We start from the raw sequence: 23640 nt of genomic DNA, 5'->3' as shown, positions 1-23640 counted from the left end.
AAGAATGAGGCCACCTGAGAGGCTGAGGTCGGTTCCGGGATCCGGTGGGCGGCTTCAATGTTCGACATGAGTGGGGCAATGCCTTTGGCCGACAGGCGGAAGCCCACAAACTCGACGGCTGGAGCTGCAAAGGTGCACTTTCCACCGTTCAGGGTCAGGTTGTTCCGCAGTAGAGCACTGAATACTCTGTGGAGTCGATAATCATGGATGTGGAGGTCAGGGCCGTGGACCACGATGTCATCCAGATAGACCGCCACCCCAGGTATTCCAGCGAGGATGGTGCTCATCACCTTCTGGAAGCAGCTGGGGCGGAGCTAAGTCCAAAAGGCATGCGTGTATATCTGAACACGCCAGCGTGTGTGACAAAGGCCGTGAGGTCTCTGCTAGCTGCATGGAGGGTACCTGAAGATAACCCTGACGAAGGTCAAGCTTCGTGGAAGATCGTGGAGCCATGGAATTGTGCGGTCAGCTCCTCAGCTGTAGGCAAGGGGTACTTATCCGGGACAACGGCCTTGTTCACAGCACGGAGATCCACAGGTCCGATTCCACCGGACTTTTTGGTTGCAATGACCAAGTTTGAAATCCAGGGGCAGCGTTGACTGGCTCAATGATGCCTGCATCCAACTGTGACTGGAGATCTTTTGTGACATCATCACGCAGTGCAAAGGGGAATGCGCCTGAGGGCTGCATGACTGGGGTCACTTCCGGATTCACTAGGGCCTGTGAGTAAAGGCTGTGAGGCAGCCCAGTCCATCAAACAGAGTCGGCCAGTTCTGTTGCCATGTGCAGGTAACCTGGTAGATAGCTAGACCCACTGTCATCTCTCAGTGTGAATCCCAAGCCTGTGAAGAGGTCGAGGCCCAGGAGGTTGGCACCCCGCTTTGCAACATGAAATGTGAATGATGGCAGATGTTTGGTGCCGTAGTGTACTGGGACCTGGAGGGTGCCTACAATGTCTATCTTAGATCTACCGTACCCACACAGGGCAGTGGAGGGCTGTTGGAGTGGTAGGTGACTGAAAAACTTGTAGTAAGTGGCAAGGTTGAGCAACGACACCGCAGCGCCAGTATCCAGCAGCAAAGGCAAACCCACCTCACCCAGCTGCATCTCACGACCTAGCATGAGGGATGCCGGGGAGACCTGTGTTGTTGTGTGTTTGCTTGCTCTGTAGTGCATTAGCGTTTGATTCAAAGCAGTTTGGAACGTGCACCCCTGGACCAGGTGCGCTCTGATGCCGTTCTTCAGCGTTTGGTTGAAGCGTTCCACCCCTCCGTTAGCTTGTGGGTTGTAGTAGGCCGTGCGGATGTGTTTGATTCCCTTGTTGCTGAGATATGAGGAGAACTCGGCAGAGGTTAGCTGGGGCCCATTGTCCGTGGTAAGGGTGAGGGGTAGGCCCCACCTTGTGAACAGGCTGTCTAGGATGTCCACGATGGCCTGTGCTGTGACAGTTCCGACAGGAACCACTTCTGGCCACTTAGAGTGGAGGTCATACACCACCACCAGGAAGCGCTGATGGTGAGGGACTGCGTGTCCATGGATCTCGCCACAGATGTCCAGTTGGATGTGCTCCCAGGGGTGGGACGGCCATGCGAGAGGCTGCAGGGGGGGTGGGGCGGACTGTCCTGTTATCCCATCCTCGTCGCCAATGTTATATCTAGCCTAGTTGTAAAAGAACGGACATCTGCACAGTTTCACATTGAACATCACTCTGTCGTTTAATGACATGTGCCACGCATTCTGACAACCCATTCATCCGTAACGCAGCACACTGTCGTAAACCATAACAACGTACAGTACGACGTACAGCACGTCGTACCATACATAACACTCTCGGCTTGCCCGTTGGTCTGGGGGTGATATCCAGAGGACAGGCTGGATGTAATGCCCAAAGCTTTACTAAAAGCTTTCCACACCTGGGAGACAAACTGGGGACCCCTGTCAGAGACAATATCCGTGGGTAGACCATGAGAGCGGAACACATGTTCAGCAAAATATCAGCCGTCTCTCTGGCAGTGGGCAGTTTAGGTAGGGCCAAAAATGAGCGAACTTAGAAAACGATCAATCACCGTAAGAATGACAGTCTTACCAGACGAGGGGGAAGTCCAGTGACAAAATCCATAGCGATATGCGACCAGGGCCGGCTGGGTATAGGTAGAGGTCGTAGATGACCAGCGCTGGCCTGGGTGGAGTTTTTTACTTCTTGCACATACCGTACAAGCAGCAATGAAGGCTCAGTGTCCGCCTCCATCGTGGCCCACCAGAACTTCCGTCGCACAAAGTCAAGGGTCCGCGAAACTCCAGGGGTGACAGGTAAGGGGAGACGAGTGAGCCCACTGAAGTACCTGGGAGCGAGCAGACTCAGGGACAAACATCCGGTTAGGAGGACCCCTCCCAGGGTCAGCTTGATGATGTTGAGCCTGTCTAACAATCCCCTCGATGTCACATGTGATGACTGCAATACTGCAGGTAGGAGGCAAAATGGGTTCAGGGTTACTACCAGTATCAACAGCCAATGAACACGAGACAGGGCGTCAGGCTTGACGTTGCGTGACCCAGGACGGTAAGACAGAGAAAAATTGAATCTCCCAAAAAATAGTGCCCACCTGGCTTGACGGGGGGTTGAGCTGCTTCGCTGACTGGAGGTAAGCCAGATTCTTATGATCCGTCCAAGCGATGAAGGGTTTAAATCCGCCCCCTCCAACCAATGTCGCCACTCCTCGAGAGCCAGCTTAACGGCGAGCAGTTCACGATTGCCAACATCATAATTCCTCTCTGCCTGAGAAAGTTTCCTTGAGAGAAAAGCACAGGGATGCAGCTTGTTATCTTCAGGAGAAGCGTTGTGACAACACTGCACCTGCCCCAGTGTCGGATGCATCCACCTCCACGACAAACTGGCGGTCGGGTCCGGCTGCATCAGAATGGGAGCTGAGGCGAAGCGATATTTCAGTTCTTGAACGCTGATTCGGCCCCTTCATTCCAAGCGAGCGGTCGTGAGATGGAGGTGAGAGCGGTGAGTGGCGCCGCAATGTCGGCTGTAGTCCTTGATGAACCTCCTATAGAAGTTCGCAAACCCCAGGAATCGTTGAAGTTGTTTTGCGGGTAGAGGGAGCTGGCCAGTCCGTGACAGCAGAGATCTTAGCTGGGTCCATCCGCAACTCCCCCTGAGCTATGATGTAACCCAAAAAGAGGTCTCAGACACATGAAATTCACATTTCTCCATCTTCACAAACAGTTTGTTCTCCAACAACCTTTGCAACACCTGGCGCACATGCAGTTCATGTTCCTGGGAGGACTCTGAGAAAATCAAGATATCATCCAGATAGACAAAAACAAACCGATTCAACATGTCCCGAAGGACATCATTGACTAGTGCCTGAAAAACAGCAGGGGCATTGGACAACCCAAAAGGCATAACCAGATACTCAAAATGTCCCAAGGGTGTGTTGAAGGCAGTCTTCCATTCATCATCCTTACGAATGCGCACCAGGTGATACGCATTTCGTAGATCCAGTTTCGTAAAGATGGTAGCACCATGAAGGAGGGGAAAAGCAGAATTAATCAAAGGCAGAGAATACTTGTTCTTAATGGTGATGTTGTTAAGTCCACGGTAATCAATACAGGGTCTGAGGGTCTTATCCTTCTTAGCAACAAAAAAGAATCCCGCTCCTACAGGTGACGAGGAAGGACGCATAATACCTGCCGCCAAGAGTCCCGAATGTAGTTCTCCATAGCCTCCGTCTCCGGCCGGGAGAGATTGTACAGGCGACTGCTGGGGGGGCGGGGCTCCTGGCTGGAGGTCAATGGCGCAGTCGTAAGGCCGGTGAGGAGGAAGAGAAGTAGCTCTGTGTTTGCAGAAAACGGATGCCAGGTCATGATACACGTCAGGAACAGCAGAAAGATCCATGGACTCCAGTGGAGGTTGAGGCACAGTACTGGCAGGAGTCTGAGCAGAACACAAACAATTCACATGACAAAATGTGCTCCATGAAACAATGCTACCTGTCACCCAATCAATGTGTGGATTGTGTCTTATGAGCCAGGGGAGTACCAAGGACCAGGGGAGTCTGTGGGCAGTCGATAATATGGAATTGAATGTTCTCCTGATGATTTCCCGACACTCTAAGACAAACAGGAACAGTCTGATGGGTAATACGGGTCAACAATTGTCCATTTAGACCCCTTAGCCTGCAGCGGACAGTCCATAGGAACAGTCTCCAAATCCATTTGTTGAGCCCACTCTCTATCCAAAAAGCTTTCGTCGGCACCAGAGTCAATCAGCGCACTAACAGAGAAATTCTGGGACTGCCACTGGAGGGATGCCTGGAGCAGAATGCGGGGGAGAAGAGGAAGAATCCGCTGCTCGGCTCACCAAAACTTCTCCCATTAATGATGAGCCGGCCCTTTTCCCCGGACGAACTGGGCAGGAAGGAACGAAATGACCAGCTTCTCCACAATACAGGCAGACCCGAGCCTGAATACGACGTGCACGCTCCTCTGAGGACAACCGTGCACGACCCACCGCCATCGCTTCGGGTTCAGTGCTCCTCGTATCGACTCGGGAAGACACGGCTTTCTCCGTAGGGACGATGCAGGAGGAGTTTGTTGATGACAGACAGGTTGCTTGGAACTAACACTCCTCTCCCCGGCGGCGCTCCCGAATCCGATTATCCAACCTGATAGTGAGTGAAATAAGATTATCCAGCGTAGGCGATTCATCATAAGACACCAATTCATCTTTTAAAGTCTCAGACAAAGCATTGATGAACACTCCTTGTAATGCCTCGTCATTCCAACCACTCACTGCTGCTAAAGTCCGAAACTCCACTGCCATCTCCGCCACACTGCGAGCCCCCTGCCGAAGAGAAAACAACCGTTTCGCAGCCTCCTTGCCTCGTACTGGGTGGTCAAAAACCTTCCTCATCTCCGTGGTGAAGGCAACGTAAAGCGTTGCAAATGTCCGACTGACTCTCCCATACCGCGGATCCCCAGGCACGAGCGGAACCGCTAGTAGAGTTGATAAGGTAGGCAATACGGGCTCTTTCTGAGGCGTAGGTGAGGGACTGTTGTTCAAACACTAGCGAGCATTGAGTCAAAAAATCGCCACAGGTTCCCATGTTCCCGTCATAGCGCTCTGGAGCAGGAACAAAAGGCTCTCTGATCTGGGCTGAAGGGGTAGTAAGGGCAGACACTTGATTGGAGAGTAATTGAACCTGATTAAGCAGCACCTGACTGTCCTCAGCAATCGTCTTAAACAGGGTATCATGTTGGCCAAGTAAAATGCCCTGATTGGCTATGGCAGTCCAAATTTGGAGTGCACTCTGGGGTGGTATCCGAGCTACTGTCTGCTGGGTTCATGTTGGTCAGATCATACTGTTATGATTTAACTGGATAGAACCCAAATGCGGACAAGTACACCAAGCCAGAGAAGTTTTAACAGGTTTATTTACAATGTTCAAAGTCCAGGTTTCCAAATATAGGGAAGAGCAAGTCCAGGTACAGGGAGGGTAACAGATCCAGATCAGGGCAGGTGTGGTACCGTAATGTCCTAGTGTCCGTGGTGAGTCCAAAAGAGAGGTCCGTAATGGAGAGCAGGATGGTGGTGGCAGGAGTGAAGCGGAGGCAGAGTCAGGTTCCAAATATCTGTGGCACAGGAGAAAAAGTAAATATAACAGGCCAAAAACACAAAGAGCAAAAATAACCAGGTTGAGTCGGCAGCGAGACTAACATGGTCGTCTTGACTATGATCTGACGATGAGTGGTAAGTTTGACCGGGTCTTAAAGGCTGAGGTGATTATGGTGAATGAGCTGCAGCTGGAACCCTGACTCCCGCACACCAGACTTCACTCCTGCAATCAAGGACAGACAGAGGGGAGGGAGAGAGCTACCTAGCAGTAGTAGGCCTAACAACGACAAGTTATGGAATGTATTCTCATTTCTCATGTTGTGTGTGTGTCTGTGTGTGTCCTCAGACCGGGGAGTACGCCACTGATGAAGAGGAGGAGGCGGGGCTGGCCGCAGACGGTGGTGGGGATGAGGAGGGCGAAGGGGAGAAGAGCATCGAGGTGTTCGATTTGCCAGAAACGGAGGACATCATTTCCCCCTCAGAGTTGGACGCTACCAAACTCTACCAGACGTTCAGAGAGGTCACTTGACACCCCTTTCATTTGTCTATTTTATTTATTTTATTATTCTATCTATTCTATTCGTCTTATTCTTTCAGCACGCTAAAAAAGACAGAAGTTCCAACAACAACGTCTTACGTATTTTCCTCACACTAATATCACTAATAATGTGGCCCGGCACTTTCTACAACAACTATTTCTCGTTCCTGATTGCAACAATGTCAAAGAGTAACAAATTACTGAAATAAAGTATTTGGCCGTTACCTTCTTCTAGAACCCATTTTCCTTTTTAAAGGAGCCAACCTGCAAGTAATATTAATTGAAAAGGCTTACTGCCACTGCTGGAACCAGGACATTTTGTCCCTCACCTCACACTTGTGTGACACATTTAACAAATTGCCTGAGCTGCGCTGCGGTGTTCTGGATATTGAGTGAGAAATCATGTCATCTCTACTGTCCCTAGACCTCTAATCTCTCTCACTGGGACTCTCTCTCTCCCCCTTTCTCTCTCTCTCTCTCTCCCCCCTTTCTCTCTCTCTCCCCCTTTCTCTCTCTCTCTCCCCCTCTCTCTCTTTCTTCACTTATCTCTACTGCCTCTCTCTCCCCCTCTCTCTTACTACTATATCTTTCCTATCTCCCTTTCTCTTTCAGTCACTCACTCTCCACTTTTCTCTCTCTGCCTACTGACTCTCCCTTTACTTTGTACCTTTCTCTCTCTCTCCCTCTCTCCCTCTCTACTTTGTACATTTCTCTCTCTCCCTCTCTACTTTGTACCTTTCTCTCTCTCCCTCTCTCTACTTTGTACCTTTCTCTCTCTCCCTCTCTCTACTTTGTACATTTCTCTCTCTCCCTCTCTACTTTGTACCTTTCTCTCTCTCCCTCTCTCTACTTTGTACCTTTCTCTCTCTCCCTCTCTCTACTTTGTACATTTCTCTCTCTCTCTCTCTACTTTGTACCTTTCTCTCTCTCTCCCTCTACTTTGTACCTTTCTCTCTCTCTCCCTCTCTCCCTCTCTATTTTGTACCTTTCTCTCCCTCTACTTTGTACCTTTCTCTCTCTCTCCCTCTACTTTGTACCTTTCTCTCTCTCCCTCTCTACTTTGTACCTTTCTCTCTCTCTCGCTCTCTCTCTTGGTCTCATGTTCTGTGAGTCTCTCCCTGTCAGTGGTACAGAGTGCTGTCACGCATAGGCTGGGCTATGTGGCTCTTCCCAGTGGTTGTGTGTGTGTGTGTGTGTGTGTGTGTGTGTGTGTGTGTGTGTGTGTGTGTGTGTGCGCATGAGTCTTGTCCAGCACAGAGGCTGCGCAGCCAAGTGTTTGATAATCTGATCGACCTCCTCCCTTTCTACTCCCTCAGCTGCAGATCAAGCACACTGTCACCGAGGCAGAGATACAGAAGCTCAAAAACAAGGTAAGAAAGATCCTGCTGTCATCTCTAAGAATGGTATTACAGGCAATGGAAGTGCAATAAACTCATGAAAAATGAGACATATGTTTGGAAAAAGGACGTCATTGGACAGTGCAGGGTATAGTAGTTTCTATTTTGAGTTATTTCTGAATATTTAAGGCAATTGCATGTATATTTCAGCAGTTTAGCTTCACTGCACGGCAGAGTTGCCTCTTGCAGTTTCTGTGTCACAGGTGTCTGGGCAGTGAATGAGCAGTGGTTAAGTGACAGTGACATGCGCAGGCACAGACACTGAGCTTTCTAAAAAGTTTCTGGTTTATCCTCCCTCTGCATCCTCACGAGGACAGCTTAGCTCAAACTGCAGGAAATTATTTAGAGTCTCAGGAGATATTAACTGAATTCAATGACTGATTTAGTGAAATTGAAAGGAAAGGTAAAGGGGGGATACCTAGTAAGTTGTACAACTGGATACATTCAACTGAAATGTGTCTTCCTCATTTAACCCAACCCCTCTGAATCAAAGATAAGCTTGTCGGTGTATCTCTTAGCTTGGAGCTGCTCTGGTGGTCCTTGGGAGAGTGTTGCTTCAGAAGTTTGCCCTGAGGAGTAGAAGGATGTAATACAATAACAACGTTTAACGTAAATGTTTAGAAGGAGGTTACGCTCAATGAAGGGCTTGTCATTACATGATCTGTTAGTTTCTCTCTGTTGTGAAGGCTGGTTAGTGACCCTTAAGTCAAGTATATTATGGTGCTATGTGTTTTATGTTATGTGTTCAACCCATAGCATGGTCTCTTTTTTAGTGTTGACTACGATACCTGAGTTTCCATGGCAAAAAGAAAAACACAAAGCAGACTAAACTCTTTGGTCCTTCAAAACCTACTTTTGTAAAATATTGTGTGCTATAGCTTTAAAAAAATTTAAAAAATGTGACTCTGGGTGACAACAGAAGGCTGTTTCTTCCAACATTAGGACTGTTTTCCAAAGAACTGTTGTCCTCTTCATGTTTTTGTTTGCTTTGCTTCCTTAGCTTCCTAGTATCGCCATACTGGTGTCATGACAACACATCATACCATAGTGCATTTAGTCAGTCGGTCCGCTGGCTTGTGCATTACAGTATTTGGAAATCTGTCGAACTGTATTTGTGTTCCACTGTTTGTTTTTAATGATGTACCTAGTGGTGGGTGTAGGCTGTGTGTGTGTGTGTGTGTGTGTGTGTCTGTGTGTGATACCATGCTTATGTGTGCTTGTCTACCCCAGCTAGCTGTGGTGGAGAGGGAGAAGGCACGCTGGGAGAAGGAGAAGAGCCAGCTGAAGGCCAGCATGGAGGAGAACAAGGAGAGGATGTTGAAGCTGGAGAGTTATTGGATCGGGCCCAGACCCTGTGCCACGCGGTCAACGAGCACCTGAAGGAAGCCCAGTGTCAGTACACCACCCTAGAGAAGAAGTACAACAAGGCCAAGAAACTAATCAAAGACTTCCAGCAGAAGTGAGTCAGAGTCTGGTGCTAAACTGGTTTAAATTAGACAATATACTGATTCAATATACTGTAACATTCTTAGCCTTGGTAAGCCTTACGAACCCAGGTTCTATCCCCTCTTCGGGAGTTACTCATCCCCACCGTTCACTATCATACATACTTTAACAGAAAAGTCAAGTGCTCTGGTCTAGTCAGTAACTAGCCACACACTTCAGATCTGTTGCTATGGTCTAGTCAGTAACTAGCCACACACTCCAGTTATGTTGCTATGGTCTAGTCAGTAACTAGCCACACACTCCAGATATGTTGCTATGGTCTAGTCAGTAACAAGCCACTCCAGATCTGTTGCTTGTCTTCTCTACCACACACTCCAGATCTGTTGCTCTGGTCTAGTCAGTAACTAGCCACACACTCCAGATATGTTTGCTCTGGTCTAGTCAATAACTAGCCACACGCTCCAGATCTGTTGCTCTGGTCTAGTCAGTAACTAGCCACACACTCCAGATATGTTGCTATGGTCTAGTCAGTAACTAGCCACACACTCCAGATCTGTTGCTATGGTCTAGTCAGTAACTAGCCACACACTCCAGATCTGTTGCTATGGTCTAGTCATTAACTAGCCACACACTCCAGATCTGTTGCTATGGTCTAGTCAGTAACTAGCCACACACTCCAGATCTGTTGCTATGGTCTAGTCATTAACTAGCCACACACTCCAGATATGTTGCTCTGGTCTAGTCAATAACTAGCCACACACTCCAGATCTGTTGCTATGGTCTAGTCAGTAACTAGCCACACACTCCAGATATGTTGCTCTGGTCTAGTCAATAACTAGCCACACACTCCAGATCTGTTGCTCTGGTCTAGTCAGTAACTAGCCACACACTCCAGATCTGTTGCTATGGTCTAGTCAGTAACTAGCCACACACTCCAGATCTGTTGCTATGGTCTAGTCAGTAACTAGCCACACCTCCAGATCTGTTGCTCTGGTCTAGTCAATAACTAGCCACACACTCCAGATCTGTTGCTCTGGTCTAGTCAGTAACTAGCCACACACTCCAGATCTGTTGCTATGGTCTAGTCAGTAACTAGCCACACACTCCCAGATCTGTTGCTATGGTCTAGTCATTAACTAGCCACACACTCCCAGATCTGTTGCTATGGTCTAGTCAGTAACTAGCCACACACTCCAGATCTGTTGCTATGGTCTAGTCATTAACTAGCCACACACTCCAGATATGTTGCTCTGGTCTAGTCAATAACTAGCCACACACTCCAGATCTGTTGCTCTGGTCTAGTCAGTAACTAGCCACACACTCCAGATCTGTTGCTATGGTCTAGTCAGTAACTAGCCACACACTCTCAGATCTGTTGCTCTGGTCTAGTCAGTAACTAGCCACACTCCAGATATGTTGCTCTGGTCTAGTCAATAACTAGCCACACACTCCAGATCTGTTGCTCTGTCTAGTCAGTAACTAGCCACACACTCCAGATCTGTTGCTATGGTCTAGTCAGTAACTAGCCACACACTCCAGATCTGTTGCTATGGTCTAGTCAGTAACTAGCCACACACTCCAGATCTGTTGCTATGGTCTAGTCATTAACTAGCCACACACTCCAGATCTGTTGCTATGGTCTAGTCAGTAACTAGCCACACACTCCAGATATGTTGCTATGGTCTAGTCATTAACTAGCCACACACTCCAGATCTGTTGCTATGGTCTAGTCAGTAACTAGCCACACACTCCAGATCTGTTGCTATGGTCTAGTCATTAACTAGCCACACACTCCAGATCTGTTGCTATGGTCTAGTCAGTAACTAGCCACACACTCCAGATCTGTTGCTATGTTCTAGTCAGTAACTAGCCACTCAGATGTGTCCATGTCATCTGTTGCTATGAGAGTAAAACTGGTTGTTTATGACTGAAAACCTGAACATTTATTACTACATTATTCAGACTACTTTGGTTCATATGGCCATGTCAAACCTTATTATTGTAGCTTTGTTTTCTTAATTCAAATCCAAATTTAGAGGCCATTTCAAATTGTCACTTATTTTAGGTAATACACTCACTATCTGTTATTCAAACCCTGTTATTTTCCTATAATATGTTTATCAAACAATTTCACAAACAAATTCCACCCATTAGTCTGGAGGACATTTTAACCAAGTGGCACTCAGTTGAAGCATTGCTTTAGAGAGAGAGAGCTGTGTTGACTTCCTTCCTATGCAGCTCTCCTCCACACCGCAGCCGCTTTCTCAGCAGTGAGTTGATCTCTATGGTCATTCCCATTAGAACCGCTTTGCCCCTCTCCGCTCTGAATGCCTTTAATTGCCCTTGCCCTTGATGCGACAAGTCCGTGTTGGGTTTGTTATGGTTGACTGTCTGTGTGAATGTGCGTGCGAGGGAGCCTTGCGTCCTTCAGCCCTGCTGTAAGAGAGAGGCAGGACTGTGTCAGACTGTCACTCTACTTTACTTCACTGAGCTCCTATCCTCCCTGGGATATTCTCCTCCTACCATCTCTACATGTTCACAAGGACACACACACACACACACACACACACACACACACACTGCACCCTTACCCCTGTACACTCCTGTTAAAGGAGACAACACAGAGATGAGCTCTACCCATCCCTTCACATTCACACATCCCTCTCCACACCCCTATCAGAGGAGCTGTCCCCAACCATCCAACCACCTAACACTCTGTCCCTGTCCTCACCCCTATCAGAGGAGTTGTCCCCAACCATCCAACCACCTAACACTCTCTCCTGTCCTCACCCCTGTCAGAGGCCACAACTATACCCTTCTAACCCCCCATCCCCTCTGTTTTTTCCAGGGAGGTGGAGTTTGTCCAGAAGGAGGATGCAGAGAGAAAGAGGCTGGAGGATACAGAGAAGGCCCACCTGGAGGAGATCCAGGGACTGCAAGTCAGGGTAACTATGCTTTCTCTGTATATTCCCTCTACCATTTTCTCCAATGCTGCTGATTACACCCATTCCTTTATAGGTGACCATTCAGTACATACTTGCCACAGTACATGACTTTGATGTACATGTATAAGCTTACAATACTGACTGTGTACAGTGCAAAGCTGTCTAAGTACAAGATAAATCCCTTATGTAATTCCCCCAGTTCAACATTAGTACACTGCCTTGATTAGACATTTCCCCTGCTGGTACATGCTGTTGCCAGTGGAGGGAGCCACTGTTCAGCCACCCTTCATGGGTCGCTAACCCTGAAACTCATTTGAAACGGTTTCTTCACAGATTGCAGCCCTGGAGTCTGAGCTGATGCAACTGATGAAACAAAATGGCATCCAGGTGAACAACAACAACAACAGTGCCCAACAGCAGAGTCCTGGGATGGCTGGCCCTGCCAGAGGGGTAAGTCTCAGGGAGATGGAGAGAGATCCAGAGCTCATATTCTAGTATAGCTTCCTCCCCGGCAGTAATACCCACACTGTGGAAATAGAATACACATTACTGGTTATATACAGATGATTGACCCTGAATCTTCCATCCATTCTAATTTTAGCAGACATTCTTATCCAGAGCGACATACAGGAGCAATTAGGGTTAAGTGCCTTGCTCAAGGGAACATCGACAGACTTTTCACCTAGTCAGCTTGGGGATTCGAACCAGCGCTCTTAACCGCTAGGCTACCTGCCTCCCTCTCATCCCCCATGGCTCACTTCTCTTCCCTATGGGCCCTGGTCAAAAGTAGTGCATGGAATAGGGTGCCATTTGGGATGAACCGACTGTGTAGATGATGCATTGTTTACAGCATGTACTGTGAGAGAGATTCAGGACACTATTTCCATAACTGTTATAGAGCGCGCCAGCTTGTAGTCCTAAAACCCAGAAATAAGTTACCTTTGGTTCGTTCAGCCATTCCTATAGGGAAAATGAATGGGGAAAGAATAGGGTTTTGGGATAAATGTTGAAAATAAGGTCTGACGTTAACACAGGCTTAGGAGATCTTAGACGTTTTGTTCTATGAGATAAGATTAGTCAGTTAACATTACCTTTATGAGTTATGAAGCCTTTGTGATTTATGTGCTTTTTATTATTACATAAATTCTTCAAAATTCACAAAAAGTGACATTAGCTGATGAAGATTATCTCATAGAACAAAGCGTATAAGATCTCTTAAATCTGTGTTTACCACAGACCTTATTTTTGGCGTTTATCCAAGACCCCTACAAAAACACCATTCCTTTTCCTCATAGGCTTTGTCCAATGAACCATGGCGGAGTTAGTGCCTACAAAAAGACGCCATTACTATTTCTGTCTTTTGCCAATGTAACAAGGACAGCTTGTCCTCCCATCACCATATCCCTGTCTTAGCTATAAGTCTCTATCAGGGTATTTCAATAGAGGGCATTGGAGGAGACATTACACATCCTTAGGAGGGATTGATATGTCAGTGTCACTCAAACCCTGAGATACACCCTACATCTCTCCTATCAGCTCCTTTCCTATTTCCTATGCCCTCAAACTCTGCTGTTATTGCCTTATTTGGGACATGGAGGGGCAAACAAGGACTGTGTCTGACTACAAATGGCAACCAATTGGCTCTGGTCAAAAGTAGTGCACTATTTTTCTATTTTTTATTTAACCTTTATTTAACCAGGTAAGACAGTTGAGAACAAGTTCTAATTTACAACTGCGACCTGGCCAAGATAAAGCAAAGCAGTGCGATAAAAACAACAACACAAGAGTTACATATCGGGTAAACAAAACATAAAGTCAAAAATACAACTGAAAATATATATACAGTGTGTGCGAATGTAGTAAGTTATGGAGGTAAGGCAATAAATAGGCCATAGTGCAAAATAGTTACAATTTCGTATTAACACTGGAATGATAGATGTGCAAATAGAGATACTGGGGTGCAAATGAGCAAAATAAATAACAATATGGGGATGAGGTAGTTGGGTGGGCTAATTTCAGAATGGCTGTGTACAGGTGCAGTGATCGGTAAGCTGCTCTGACAACTGACGCTTAAAGTTAGTGAGGGAGATAAGAGTCTCCAGCTTCAGAGATTTTTGCAGTTTGTTCCAGTCATTGGCAGCAGAGAACTGGAAGGAATGGCGGCCAAAGGAGCTGTTGTGTCACAGCGACGTGTATGCATTTACATTTACATTTTAGTCACTTAGCAGACGCTCTTATCCAGAGCGACTGACAGGAGCAATTAGGGTTAAGTGCCTTGCTCAAGGGCACATCAACAGATTTTTCACCTAGTCGGCTCGGGGATTAGAACCAGCGACCTTTCGGTTACTGGCACAACGCTCTTAACCACTAAGCTACCTGCCGCCCCTGCCGCTACCTGCATTCAACTGAAATGTCTTCCGCATTTAACCCCACCCCTCAGAGAGGTGCGGGGGGGCTGCCTTAATCGACATCCATGTCATCGGCACCCAATGCTAAGGCTTGTGCTGCAGTCAGAAACAGAAATGATTCTAGCTAGTTCATTGCTGGAGTGAGTAACTGACGGCATAAATAATGAGGAAGTTAATTAGCGGGGATAGCTTTGTCTCGACTCTGGTGTGGCTGGGGTGATAATCCACAGAGAGAAACTGGCTACAGGAACAAAACTGCCTGCTTTACCTTTCCTGCCAAAAGCTTAAACTGATGAGGGAAAACAATTGCCAGATGAACACCCCGTCCTATCAGCACATCTACAACAAACATCATCTGCAACTGATCAAGGCTGAAACAAACACCTCTAGAGACCACAAGCCTTAAAATGAAACTCAGAAATAGTGTAGAAAAAAGGAAATCCAGTTTAAAAATATTTGATTCAAAATAAAATGTTTATGCCCACATCAGGTGGTCATTTTGAGGAGTGCCCAAAATTTTGACAAGGCGTAAAGTATCTAGGGGACCAGGATGGTGCATCCCCTTCACCGGTGACACTCAAGCTGGACTTGAGGACAGATGTTATAAATAGTCAGATGGATGCTGAGGTCCTAGTCCTGCTCCATGGGCTCCTCACTGGTCCCCGTGTCCAGGCTGCCGCTCTCCATGGCGCCCTCTGCAGGTGGCTCAGGAGTACTGCTGGAGGGAGCAGGGGCTCTCTCTTTCCTGGCTCCGATCTCCTCACTGCTACTGCTGCTGACGCTACTGCTGCTTCTGCTGACTGGGTCACTGCCTTCATCGCTGTCCCGGGCCTCAGGGCTCTCCAGGACTCAAGTATGCGGTAGGCGAAGTCAAGAGCAGGACACCGAGCTACTGGCAGAAACTTTACTGGATGCAGTGCAAAATACAAAGTACACAGGCAACCTCAAACAGCGAGGAAATAATAAGACCCGCACACATGGGCAACTGCCGCAAAGACCAAAACAATTATGCACAATACACAATGAGAAACAGAGGGTTATAAAGGGAACACAGTAAAACATAATGGGAAACAGGAAACAATAAAGACCAAACAAGACAAACACCGAAACATCGATCGGCAGCAGCTAGTACTCCAGGGACGACGAACGCCGAAGCCTGCCCGAGCAAGGAGGAGGAGCAGCCTCGGCTGAATCCATGACAGTACCCCCCCTTGACGCGCGGCTCCAGCCGTGCGCCGACCCCGGCCTCGGGGACAGCCAGAAGGACGCGGAGCAGGGCGAGTCGGATGACTCCGCTGGAAATCCCTCAACATGGAGGGATCTAGGATGTCCCTCCTAGGGACCCAGCACCGTTCCTCCGGACCGTACCCCTCCCACTCCACGAGATACTGCAGGCCCCCATCCGACGCACCGAATCCAAGATGGAACGGACTGAGTACGCCGGAGCCCCTCGATGTCCAGCGGGGGCGGAGGAGCCTCTCGTACCTCACTCTCCTAGAGTGGACCAGCTACTACCGGCCTGAGGAGAGACACATGGAACGAGGGGTTAATGCGGTAATTAATGGGCAGTTGTAACCTATAACATACCTCGTTCAATCTCCTCAGGACTTTAAATGGCCCCACAAACCGCCGACCCAGCTTCCGGCAGGGCAGGCGAAGGGGCAGGTTTCGGGTCGAGAGCCAGACCCGATCTCCCGGTGCATACACCGGAGCCTCACTGCTGTGGCGATCGGCGCTCGCCTTTTGCCGCCTGATCGCTCGCTGTAGATGGACATGCTTCGATCTGGCTCTGATGCCAAGGTGCCAGGACCGGCTGATAACCTAGCACACACTGGAAAGGAGTAAGGTTAGTAGAGGAGTGGCAAAGTGAGTTTTGGGCTATTTCTGCCCAGGGGATATATTCCGACCACTCCCCCTGCCGGTCCTGGCAATAGGACCTCAGAAACCTACCCACATCCTGGTTCACTCTCTCCACCTGCCCATTACTCTCGGGGTGAAACCCTAAGGTAAGGCTAATCGAGACCCCCCCCAGGCTTCCAAAAACGCCCTCCAGACTCTAGAGGTGAACTGGGGACCCCGATCAGACACTATATCCTCAGGTACCCCGTAGTGCCGGAAGACGTGTGTAAACAGGGCGTCAGCAGTTTGTAGGGCTGTATGGAGACCTGGCATAGGAATGAGACGGCAGGCCTTTGAAAACCGATCCACAACGACCAAGATCGTCGTATTCCCCTGGGAGGGGGGAAGGTCCGTGACGAAATCCACCAAGAGGTGAGACCACGGTCGTTGTGGAACGGGTAGGGGTTGTAATTTCCCTCTGGGTAGGTGTCTAGGCGCCTTACACTGAGCGCACACCGAGCAGGAGGAAACATAAACCCTCACGTCCTTAGCCAAAGTGGGCCACCAGTACTTTCCACTAAGGCAGTGCACTGTCCGTCCAATACCAGGATGGCCAGAGGAAGGTGACATGTGAGCCCAATATATTAATCGATCACAAACCTCGAGCGGCACGTACTTCCGACCCTCTGGACACTGTGGGGGAGTAGGATCGGTACGTAACGCCCGCTCAATGTCCGCATCAACCTCCCATACCACCGGTGCCACCAGACAAGACTCCGGAAGTATGGGAGTAGGCTCAATGGACCTCTCCTCTGTGTCATATAGTCGGGACAGGGCGTCTGCCTTAGCGTTCGGTGACCCTGGTCTATAGGTGAGCGTAAATACAAATCGGGTGAAAAACATAGCCCACCTAGCCTGGCGAGGGTTCAGCCTCCTCGCCGCCCGGATGTACTCCAGGTTACGATGGTCAGTCAAAATGAGAAAAGGGTGTTTAGCCCCCTCAAGCCAATGCCTCCACACCTTCAGGGCTTGCACCACAGCTAACAGCTCCCTGTCCCCCACATCATAATTGCGCTCCGCTGGACTGAGCTTCTTAGAAAAGAAAGTACAGGGGCAGAGTTTGTGGTGGCGTACCCGAGCGCTGAGACAGTACAGCACCGATCCCAGCCTCGGACGCATTCACCTCAACTTGGAACGCCAAAGAGGGATCCGGATGTGCCAGCACCGGAGCCGAGGTAAACAGGTCCTTCAGATGCCTAAAAGCCCTGTCCGCCTCAGTCGACCACTGCAGACGCACCGGACACCCCTTTAGCAGGGAGGTAATGGGAGCTGCTACCTGCCCAAAGCCCCAGATAAACCTCCGGTAGTAATTGGCAAAACCCAAGAACCGCTGCACCTCCTTCACCGTGGTGGGAGTCAGCCAATTGCGCACGGCTGAAACATGCCCACCCCTGATGCGGACAACCGGTGTCCCAGGAAGGAGATGGACTCCTGGAAGAACAGACATTTCTCCGCCTTTGCATACAGGTCATGCTCCAACAGTCTACCAAGCACCCGACGAACCAGGGACACATGCTCTGCGCGGGTAGCGGAGTATATTAGAATGTCATCAATATACACCACTACACCCTGTCCATGTAAGTCCCAGAAAATCTCATCCACAAACGATTGGAAGACGGAAGGAGCATTCATTAACCCGTATGGCATGACGAGGTACTCATAGTGACCCGAGGTGGTACTGTATGCTGTCTTCCACTCATCTCCCTCCCTAATCCGCACCAGGTTGTACGCGCTCCTGAGATCCAATTTTGTGAAGAATCGCGCCCTGTGTAATGACTCCGTCATACTAGCAATCAGAGGGAGAGGATAGCTAGATTTGATGGTGATCTGATTGAGACCACGGTAGTCAATACACGGGCGTAAACCCCCATCTTTCTTCTTCACAAAAAAGAAACTCGAGGACGCAGGGGAAGTGGACGGCCGTATGTATCCCTGTCTCAGCGATTCAGCGACATATGTTTCCATAGCCGCCGTCTCCGCCTGAGACAGAGGATACACATGGCTACATGGAAGCGCAGCGCCTACTTGGAGGTTTATCGCACAATCCCCCTGGAATGTGCATGGTGGGAACCTGGTTCGGACTTTCCACCGTCGTGGCCCCTACGGAAACACCCACACACCTCCCGACACACTGATCAGACCATCCCTTGAGAGCCCTCTGTTGCCATGAAATGTTGGGGTCATGAGACGTCAACCAGGGAAGCCCCAACACCACGTGAAATGCAGGAGAGTCAATCAAATAAAACCGAATTATCTCCTCATGGCCCTCCTGCGTTTTCATCCTGAGCGGCGCCGTGACCTCCCTAATCAACCCAGACCCCAAAGGGCGACTATCTAGGGCATGGATAGGGAAGGGCACATCCACTGGAACTATAGGAATCCCTAACTTATGGGTGAAATGGTGATCGATAAAATTCCCAGCTGCGCCTGAATCGACTAGCGCCTTATGCTGGGAATCAGGAGAAACCTCGGGAAACACAACTTTAATACACATATGCGCAACAGGGAGCTCTGGGTGAGTTGGGCGCCTTCTCACCTGGAATGACTCATCAGTGCGCGGCCTACAGCCTCGATTCCGAGGAGACCCTCCCCAGCACCGACCAGCAGTGTGTCCTCTGCGGCCACAGTTGGTGCAGGGGACGGCCTCTCTCCTGGTCTCTCTCCTAGTACCAGCACCTCCGAGCTCCATCAGGGTCGGCTCGGAAGTGCTGGGGGATGGAATGGACGGCCCTGAGTCCGGACGTCCGCGGGCAGCCAACAGGGTGTCCAGGCGAATCGACATGTCCACCAGTTGATCGAAGTTTAGGTTGGTGTCCCTGCAGGCCAATTCCCGACGCACGTCCTCCCTCAAGCTACATCTGTAGTGGTCGATGAGGGCCCTCTCATTCCATCCCGCGTTGGCAGCCAGTGTCCGGAAGTCCAGTGCGAACTCCTGCGCGCTCCTCCTCCCCTGTCGAAGGTGGAATAGACGTTCACCCGCCGCCTTACCCTCTGGTGGATGATCGAATACTGCCCTGAAGCGGCGGGTGAACTCTGCATAATTGACTGTAACGGCGTCTATTCCCCCCCACTCGGCGTTGGCCCACTCCAGCGCCTTGCCGGACAGACAGGAGATGAGGGCGGACACGCTCTCGTATCCCGAGGGTGCCGGGTGGATGGTTGCCAGGTAGAGTTCCACCTGGAGCAGGAAACCCTGACACCCGGCAGCTGTGCCATCATAAGCCCTCGGGAGCGAGAGCCGAATCCCACTGGACCCCGGAGATGAAGCGATGGGCATAGCTGATGGTGGTGGTATCGTCGGAGGAGGTGTAGACCAACTTCTTCTTTCCCATCGCTCCACGGTTTTCACCACCTGTTCCATGGCGGTGCCGAGAGCCTGGATCATAGCCGCTTGTTGTTCTACGCGCTCTTCTATTGATCCAGCTGGCACCGCCGCTCCTGCTGACTCCATGTCTAAAGGTGCGAAATTCTGTCACAGCGACGTGTATGCGGTAGGCGAAGTCAAGAGCAGGACACCGAGCTACTGGCAGAAACTTTACTGGATGCAGTGCAAAATACAAAGTACACAGGCAACCTCAAACAGCGAGGAAATAATAAGACCCGCATACATGGGCAACTGCCGCAAAGACCAAAACAATTACGCACAATACACAATGAGAAACAGAGGGTTATAAAGGGAACACAATAAAACATAATGGGAAACAGGTGTAAACAATAAAGACCAAACAAGACAAACACCGAAACATCGATCGGCAGCAGCTAGTACTCCGGGGACGACGAACGCCGAAGCCTGCCCGAGCAAGGAGGAGGAGCAGCCTCGGCTGAATCCGTGACATGTTGGCTTTGGGGATGACCAGTGAGATATACCTGCTGGAGCGCAGACTAGGGGTGGGTGTTGCTATGGTGACCAGTGAGCTAAGATAAGACAGGGATTTGCCTAGCAGTGATTTAAAGTTGACCTGGAGCCAGTGGGTTTGGCGACGAATATGTAGTGAGGGCCAGCCAACAAGAGCGTACAGGTCACAATGGTGGGTAGTATATGGGGCTTTGGTGACAAAACGGATGGCACTGTGATAGACTACATCCAATTTGCTGAGTAGAGTGTTGGAGGCTATTTTGTAAATGACATCGCCGAAGTCAAGGATCGGTAGGATAGTCATTTTTACGAGGGCATGTTTGGCAGCATGAGTGAAGGAGGCTTTGTTGCGAAATAGGAAGCTGATTCTAGATCTAACTTTTGATTGGAGATGCTTAATGTGAGTCTGGAAGGAGAGTTTACAGTCTAACCAGACACCTAGGTATTTGTAGTTGTCCACATACTCTAGGTCAGACCCGCCGAGAGTAGTGATTCTAGTCGGGTGGGTGGGTGCAAGCAGCGTTTGGTTGAAGAGCATGCATTTAGTTTTACTAGTGTTTAAGAGCAGTTGGAGGCTACGGAAGGAGTGTTGTATGGCGTTGAAGCTCGTTTGGAGATTTGTTAACACAGTGTCCAATGAAGGGCCAGATGTATACAAAATGGTGTCGTCCGCATAGAGGTGGATCCGAGCGTCACCAGCAGCAACAGCGACATCATTGATATACACAGAGAATAGAGTCAGCCCAAGAATTGAACCCTGTGGCACCCCCATAGAGACTGCCAGAGGCCCTCCGATTTGACAAATTGAACTCTATCTGAGAAGTAGTTGGTGAACCAGGCGAGGCAGTCAATTGAGAAACCAAGGCTATTTAGTCTGCCAATAAGAATGCGGTGGTTGACAGAGTCGAATGCCTTGGCCAGGTCGATGAAGACGGCTGTGCAGTACTGTCTTTTATTGATCGCGGTTATGATATCGTTTAGGACCTTGAGCGTGGCTGAGGTGCATGACCAGCTCGGAAATCGGATTGCATAGCGGAGAAGGTACGGTGGGATTCGAAATGGTCAGTGATCTGTTTGTTAACTTGGCTTTCAAATACTTTCGAAAGGCAGGACAGGATGGATATACAGTGCCCTCCACTATTATTGGCACCCCTGTTTAAGATGTGGTCGAGGACTTCCAAAAATTCTCATTTTTTTTTAAACAACATAGAACCCAAATGCAAAAAAAGAGAAAAATCGAACCTTTTATTTAAGTACATTACTTTGGTGGTAAAAAAAAAATCACACATTTAGAAAAAAAAATCTTGAAATCATGTGTCCCACAATTATTGGCACCCCTAACAATTCCGCTGAAAATTTTAATTGATTTTTTAAAAATATATTTTTCTGTAGTTGCTAAAGTTGGTCAGGGTATCTAGGAACTTTTAATTAGTAATTCATGACTTCCTGTTTCCCTGGGGTATAAATATGACGTGACACAGAGGCCTAATTCTCTTACCCATTTGTCAACATGGCAAAGACAAGAGAACACACCATTCAAGTAAGGCAGATTTGTGTCGACCTTCATAAGTCAGGCAATGGCTACAAGAAAATAGCCACTCGCCTTAACTTGCCCGTATCTACAGTCAGAGGAATAATTAAGAAGTTTAAAACAACTGGAACAGTGACAAACAAGGCTGGAAGAGGTCCCAAGTTTATCTTGCCACAACGCACAGTGAGGAGGATGGTAAGAGAAGTAAAAAAAAGTCCTAAGCTCACTGTCACAGAATTGCATCAAAGAGTGGCATCTTGGGGTCACAAAGTCTCCAAAACAACCATCAGACACTCTCTACATGCCAACAAGCTGTTTGGGAGGCATGCAAGGAAAAAGCCTTTTCTCACTAACACTCACAAATGTAAACGTCTGGAGTTTGCTAAGCGGCACTGGGACTTCAACTGGGATCGTGTGCTTTGGTCAGATGAGACTAAGATTGAGCTTTTGGCAACAAACACTCTAAGTGGGTCTGGCGTAAAACAAAAGATGAGTATGCCGAAAAGCACCTCATGCCCACCGTGAAGTATGGTGGAGGATCTGTGATGCTGTGGGCCTGTTTCTCTTCCAAAGGCCCTGGGAACCTTGTTAGGGTGCATGGCATTATGAACGCTTTGAACTACCAGGACATTTTAAATAAAAACCTGATGGCCTCTGCCAGAAAGCTGAAGATGGGTCGTCATTGGGTCTTTCAGCAGGATAATGATCCAAAACATGTGGCAAAATCTACACAAAAATGGTTCAGCAGTCACAAACTCAAGGTCCTCCCATGGCCATCTCAGTCCCCAGACCTCAACCCAATCGAAAACCTGTGGGGCGAGCTAAAGAGGAGAGTGCATAAGAGAGGACCCAGGACACTGGATGATCTAGAAAGATTGTGCAAAGAACCCCCCAGAATGGTCAAAGATCCCTCTCTCTGTGTTCTCCAATCTTGTGAAATGTTAAAGGAGGAGATTAAGTGTTGTCTTGTTGGCATCAGGGGTGCCAATAATTGTGGGACACATGATTTCAAGGTTTTTTTTTTCTAAATGTGTGATTTTTTTTTTTTACACCAAAGTAATGTACTTAAATAAAAGGTTGGATTTTTCTCTTTTTTTGCATTTGGGTTCTATGTTGTTTAAAAAAAAATGAGAATTTTTGGAAGTCCTCGACCACATCTTAAACAGGGGTGCCAATAATTGTGGAGGGCACTGTAGGTCTGTAACAGTTTGGATCTAGAGTGTCACCCCCTTTGAAGAGGGGGATGACCGCGGCAGCTTTCCAATCTCTGGGGATCTCAGACGTTACGAAAGAGAGGTTGAACAGGCTAGTAATAGGGGTTGCGACAATTTCAGCGGCTAATTTTAGAAAGAAAGGGTCCAGATTGTCTAGCCCAGCTGATTTCTAGGGGTCCAGATTTTTCAGCTCTTTCAGAACATCAGCTGTCTGAATTTGCGTGAAGGAGAAGCGGGAGGGGGCATGGGCAGGGTGCAGAGCTGGTGGCCGGGGTAGTGGTAGCCAGGTGGAAAGCATGGCCAGCCGTAGCAAAATGCTTGTTGAAATTCGCAATTATTGTAGATTTATCGGTGGTGACAGTGTTTCCTAGCCTCAGTGTAGTGGGCTGTTGGGAGGAGGTGCTCTTATTCTCCATGGACTTTACAGTGTCCCAAAACTTTTTGGAGTTAGTGCTACAGGATGCACATTTCTGTTTGAAAAAGCTAGCCTTTGCTTTCCTAACTGATTGTGTATATTGGTTCCTGACTTCCCTGAAAAGTTGCATATCGCGGGGGCTGTTCGATGCTAATGCAGTACGCCACAGGATGTTTTTGTGCTGGTCAAGGGCAGTCAAGTCTGAGGAGAACTATGTAGGGATTAGTGTGTCATTTGGGAAGCAGCTTGTATTAATGCATACTGTGATCACTAGCTCTAAGACTTACAGTAGCCAAAGGCTTGAGATGTGTCCTTGGATTAAAGCTTGTTTTGTTTGTTGCTCCTCTTCTGCAAATCCCTCTTATTAT

At 48.7% G+C, this 23640-nt stretch overlaps 1 pseudogene; it reads left to right on the top strand.

Annotated features, from left to right (window-relative positions):
* Positions 1-23640, top strand: part of LOC121572089 — a 134658-nt pseudogene that overhangs the window by 92738 nt on the left and 18280 nt on the right.

Source organism: Coregonus clupeaformis, chromosome 8 (genome assembly GCF_020615455.1).
Source record: "Coregonus clupeaformis isolate EN_2021a chromosome 8, ASM2061545v1, whole genome shotgun sequence".
Lineage (NCBI taxonomy): Eukaryota > Metazoa > Chordata > Actinopteri > Salmoniformes > Salmonidae > Coregonus > Coregonus clupeaformis.
Note: the sequence above shows the minus strand (reverse complement) of the source record. Positions and strands in the feature narration are given on the sequence as shown.